A 6,077-nucleotide genomic window follows, 5' to 3' on the forward strand; every position below is an offset into this window, starting at 1 on the left:
AGGTTAGGGTTAGGTTTAGAGAGGGGCGATATTGCAAAAATATATAATCACAATTTTTGTTTTGCAGGATCACAGTCACAATTTTATCAAGATTCTTTTTCATGCTGGTTTTTAACCTCAACACTCCAGGTATTTTTTTCCATTTTCTGCCTGAAATTACATGCTCAAATCTTGAGGCAGTGAATAAACTAGAGGCAATTTTATTAAGTGATGCTACTGAATTCCCTTTCAAAATTATTAAAGATATTGAAATGACTCTTAAGTGGTCAAAATATTATCAAAACCGCAAAGCATTTCAGGCACTTTTGTCAATTTAATTTGAAATCTTCTTTGAAATCTTCCTTTGGAATCATCAAAAACCCCAACCTCTCCATAAGGAAACTGATTCATTTTACCGCAGAAAAAAAATGTATGGTCAAAGCTTAATGGCCACATTTTACATTTTACCTTTGTTGACAAACTAATGGGCGGTACAGTGACACAGCAGGTAGTGTTGCCGTCACACAGCTCCAGGGACCTGGAGGTTGTGGGATCCATTCCTGCTCCGGGTGACTGTCTGTAAGAAGTTGATGTGTTCTCCCTGTGTCTGCGTGGGTTTCCTTCCACAATCCAAAAACACATATTGGTAGGTGGATTGGCAACTCAAAAGTGTATGTGGGTGTGAGTGAGTGTGTGTGTTGCCCTGTGAAGGATTGGCGCCCCCTCCAGGGTTGATTCCCGCCTTGCGCCCAATGATTCCAGGTATCTGGACCCACCATGACCCAGAACTGGATAAGGGTTACAGATAATGAATTAATGAAATCGTCTTTGAAATCTTCAAAGACCCCAACCTCTCCATAAGGAAAATTATTCATTTTACTGCAGAAAAAAACGTATTGTCAAAGCTTAATGGCCACATTTTGCATTTTACCTTCCTTGACAAACTAATGGACGGTACAGTGGCACAGCAGGTAGTGTTGCAGTCACACAGCTCCAGGGACGTGGAGGTTGTGGGTTCGAGTCCCGCTCCAGATGACTGTCTGTGAGGAGTTTAGTGTGTTCTCCCTGTGTCTGCATGGGTTTCCTCTTGGTGCTCCAGTTTCCTCCCACAGTCCAAAAACACACTTTGGTAGGTGGATTGGTGACTCAAAAGTGTGAGTGTGTGTTGCCCTGTGAAGGACTGGCGCCCCCTCCATGGTGTGTTCCTGTCTTACTTCCAAGTGATTCCGTTTAGGCTTCGACCCCACCACGACCCTGAATTGGATTAGTGGTTTCAGACAATGAATGACAAACTAATCTCATGCACCTCTCCAAATGGTTTTTTATCCTCACTAAACAGGAAAATAGTTCTGACTCATGTAGGTTTATTCTGATATTTAGTCTCGTTTCTAACCCAGTAGCCTTGCACTTTAAGGCCAGTCTCGTTGGAAGGAGGGAGGTTTCCCCGATTGGCTGTAGAGTGAGTCCACCTCCCTCACTCCCCTCCTGTGTTTAAATGGTCTCAGGGCAGACAGTGAAAAGGATCTAAGCTTTGCAAATTTGAAACTTTTAAACTTATTTATTGTTTTGATTGTTGTTTATTTTGATTGCTCTTGCCATATAAAACTGTCTGAGTCATCTCTCATGGTGTGCGTCTGATAGGTGCCGAAGCATGGTTGCTTCCCCGCCTCCTTGGCTCAGCATCGCGACTGCTTGGCCTGCAGACTTGATGGACGTGTCGTTAAAGCCGAGAGCCCAAGCTACACGACCATAGTGGAGATGCACATATTTTTTGTATTGTTTTTTCTTGAAAAGACTCAAATTTAATCTTGTTTGGAAGGGGACAATCTACATAAGCGCTGGTATACTTCGTGTATGGTGCCACCGTTTTGTTTTTGTTTTTGTTTTTTGTTTTTTTTTTGAGAGGAAGAGATCTCATGTATGGAATAACAAATACTTTGGGTTTTAATTCAGTATTACATTGTAATTCAGTAGTACATTGTATAGTAGTGACTTACATTATTGGTGCTCATTAAACTGATGTGTAATTGTTGTTGTAACATTTGAATTCCTACCCTCTTGGAAAACTGAGATATTACTATAGTCCTTGTCTGGATTTCATACCAGGGAGTGTCTGGGACCTCTCTGGAATTTGGAGTGTTTCTGGAGGTTTGTGTGGGTGTATGTTGAGGGGATTTTACAAGAACAGGTGCTACTACTCATCGCAAATGCATGTTCTGAGCATGGAGTGCACATTCTAGCTGGTGGACAATACCTCCCTGCTCATTTTTCAAATGCTCAAGCATGTTCTAGAGGAGTTAATTATTTTCAATTGGATTTTCCCACTGTAAGACCTGTTGAACCTTACAACATCCATAAACATGAATCAAATGTAGAATCTTTGAAGAAATAGCAGTTTTGGGTGTGTCCGAGTATGACTATCAAATGCAGAAAGTTATTTAAACCTTTCAGAAACGGGTGGAGAGAGATTTCTTGTTAAAGGTCTATGCCCCTGATTTTGTCACTTCATGTATTGATTTCTCCATGTTTCTCATTCATTATCATGGTCAAGCTATAGCTCTTGCTATCTCATTTACTCATGGGCAGAGGTAGCATCTTTTCGTCCCCACCTGCCAGCTGGAAGCTTATATGATTGAGCAGCTTGGCCTCATTGCTTTCTGAGTCATTTCAAACACTCGCTGTCCCCTCTTTCTCCTTCAAATCTTTTACTGTGTGGGGATCTTGCCAGGTAATGCATTAGCTTATTGCAGGCACCAAATGTCCCCAGATTGAAAGGAAAATATAAAGGGACACTCTGGGCAAAATTAAAAATGTAGCCATTAGTACCTCTGTTTAAAACATGCCTTCTAACCTCCAAAAGTGATGCTATATTATTCTCTACAGTGCGATTTTGCCATTTTAAAACCAGGAAAACCACATTTTGATGATGTGGCTTGAAAGTGGAAGGACATTTTACAAGGTCTTTGTGCTTTGATGATGGGCTATTTGATTTGTTTCACTAAACATTGCTGGTGCACAAGGCATAAAAATGTATAACATTTGTATACAATTATATAAATGAGTAACTAAGCTACTTTTGCTCAGAAAATAATTACAAATAACAAATAAAATGCTACCATTTGTGTTGAATATACATTGTCCATATTGTTCAGTAGATACTATGAATATACAATTTATGAAGTATTTAGAGTGAGGATGTGTGAGGTTAATACAGGTCCTGAGGGTTTAAGGCATTAGATGCAGGGCTAAATAAGAGCTGAAGTAACACAGAGGAAGTATTTCCCACACATAGAATATGCTTTGATGCCCACCCCGCCCTAAGTATATTGAGGCCACTCAAGTATATTTTATCCAATTTTAATATTTTATATTTTTATGAATAACTAATGACACACAGTGTTCCCCTGTGGTGATTTCCATGACATAAATTTCACTTCAGATGAGTCAATGAAGTGTCTCACATATAAAAGTAAAAACATGGCAGGCTTTTCATAAACTGATGTTAAGGCTCATTTGAATTATTTGAATATCCAAATAAGTAAACAAATATTAACATCAGTTTGTGTTTATATAGTCAAATCATGTCAATGAATGGCCCTCCCCAGGTTTGTTTCAAACCTGTGGGAAACACTAGAGAAGGCAATGGAAATACAACTCAGATACAGGAAAACCTACACACAAAAACATTGTATGGAACCCATTTATGGCTTGGGAAAAGTGACTATTTCAGGTAATTGTCTAATTTTTCTGAGCCTCTGGCACCTACACAGAATCACTGGGCGCAAGGCAGAACACACCCTGGACAGTGTGCTAGTCCATCACAGGGCATCACACACACACACATTCACGAACACACTCACAACTATAGACACTCTTGAATAACTAATCAACCTCCCAGCCTATGTTTTTGGACTATGGGAGAAAACCAGAGCACCCAAAGGAAACCCATGCAGACACACCCATCTCCTCACTTAAAAAACTGAGATAAATTATATCCATTTTTAAAGCCTACTCTGGACCTCATAGGATTCTGGTTGAAGATATTCCAATAACCAAAAAAACACAGTCCAAGGCTAGATTTAATCCCAGCCGACTAAACTAGGCTCAAGCCAGACTCACAGTCAGTTGCGGTTGTGTTGCCATGTACACAGCACATGTTTGTTTGCTTCTGATTGGTCTCATCCTTAGGCAGATCACAGCTTTGTGTTGTTAGGCTAAATTTACCCTTGCTGAGACAATGCTGTTGATAATGTAGACCATCATTAAAACAGCAGCTCCTTCAGACTGAAAAGCTGGGTTTACAATTCATTTATCAGCCTCACTGACCACTTAAAGGCCAAAATGTCATGTCATTCAGTTGCATGTCTGTTTCGGATCTGGCTTTAGACTGGACCTTCAGAGGTTGATGACCGACCAGTGTATGGACTGCAGTCTCCTACACCCAACAGGTTAAAGGCAAAACAGCTAAATCCTGCCTTCTCTGAGGATGCATCCCATAGTGACTGCCACTCAGCTTAAAAGCACCAGAGCATAAGATGCATGCACGCAGGATCTTTATGGCATCTTCTGATCCAGATGCAATCAAACTTCGATCAATTGCTTCCATTTGCACTAGTCTACATGTGTCTGCTGTCCCTTGTGTGGACCTGGTCCTGGATGTGCTGTGAGTATATTGTTTATTTTTGAATCTCTGAAGGAACCAACGAGGATTTTCCCGCCTAAAATCCTGCTCTGCTTCATTCTGGTTTATTCCATGCATCAGACTCTACACCATTGTTTCACGCCTTGGACTATGTGGCGGTCTGCGGCGCGCGCCATTCGTCGCTCGCTCGCGCTCAGTCCCACCAATCACGACGCGCCCAGTGCCAAATAAGCACAGAAAAAAAACATAAGAGAATGAGAGGTGAATGAATCAGCTCTATTGCTGCTGGGCAAAATGCTCACACAACACCGTCGAACGTCAAGCAAAAGCAAACGTGGCTCTACCTCTGCTGTGACACCATACGGTCCTTAAGGGGGGAATCATTTCAGCGCTCGCGCAATCACAAAGGGCAATGCAGATACATACGGCTGCTGCACACGTGTCGTTTGCTTTTACACGAAGCCAGTCTCTAGGGCTCTCTGTTGCTAACGCATAACCCTCATTAGAGCTCTGTATTGAGGATGCACCAATCACACTCACGGCATGAAGCGTTTCTACGATGCTAGTGTGGGTGGCATTGATGGAGCGGGAACGCGACCTCCACACGCGCCGTACTCACTCAGGTTAGAGGCTGGAGGAGGGGGGTGTCCGCCCTGCTGGCTTCTTCGTCTCTGCGCCTGAGAATCGCTCGTGCTGCCCGTGGCCCTCCGTCACATACACCGTGCACAGTCCGCTCTCCGTTACCATCACTCACTTATCCGTGCGTGGCGGGGAAGGCGCGCGCGCCGTGCCGTCTAACATCACGAGCTCGCAGCCTTCCCATTGTTCGGTTTTGGCGACGACTGGGGCTCGCGCTGCTCCACGTTGCCGTAGGAGCGAGCAAAATCGTGTGTCCGCTCGCCGAGACTCCCGAAGCTCGTAAAGCTCGCGCTGCCCGGTGTCTCGCTGCTGCTCGGGCGACGTTACCATGTGACAGCGCTCCAACGGCATCTGCATCTACGCCCACTAGCGGCTCACAGAGGCATTACAGGTATAGATGTATAAACAGACTAGACGTGGGAACACACATGGAGAACAGAAAACAGCTTTCAAGGGGGTGTAGTCTCATGATACGCACTCCACGGTCAGAGAATAGATGCTTAACTGTCTCTGAGGGGCTTATCTTCAGGATCTACATGTACTGTGTTTAGCTTGTACTGAGTATGCTTCCTGTTTTTGTTTCAAATATGGATAAGGAACGTGAATATTGTGGATTTTAAAAAGTAATTTAAGGTGCAATACTGAATCTTAAGACCTTGGCGAATAAACATATGCCTGTATATCATCCAAACTTCTGACCACTGCACTTAACATTGTACTATGAAACACTATGTCAGAACCTATTTAACAACACAGACTGTGGACACAGATGTTCATCACATCAGCTTGTATAATCTCCATAGGAATTAAATGGATG

At 42.9% G+C, this 6,077-nt stretch overlaps 1 protein-coding gene across 2 annotated transcripts in view; it reads right to left on the minus strand.

Annotated features, from left to right (window-relative positions):
- The window catches only part of si:dkey-70p6.1 (uncharacterized protein LOC570575 homolog), a 39,572-nt gene extending 34,017 nt beyond the window's left edge, over positions 1–5,555 (minus strand). For both annotated transcript variants that reach the window (XM_066643557.1, XM_066643556.1), the window contains exon 1: positions 5,241–5,555. The gene's annotated coding sequence lies outside the window, so the exon portion shown is untranslated. The remainder of the gene's footprint in view (positions 1–5,240) is intronic.
- Between the last annotated feature and the right edge of the window lie 522 nt (positions 5,556–6,077).

This window comes from Hoplias malabaricus, chromosome 14 (genome assembly GCF_029633855.1).
Source record: "Hoplias malabaricus isolate fHopMal1 chromosome 14, fHopMal1.hap1, whole genome shotgun sequence".
NCBI classification, from domain to species: Eukaryota; Metazoa; Chordata; class Actinopteri; order Characiformes; family Erythrinidae; genus Hoplias; species Hoplias malabaricus.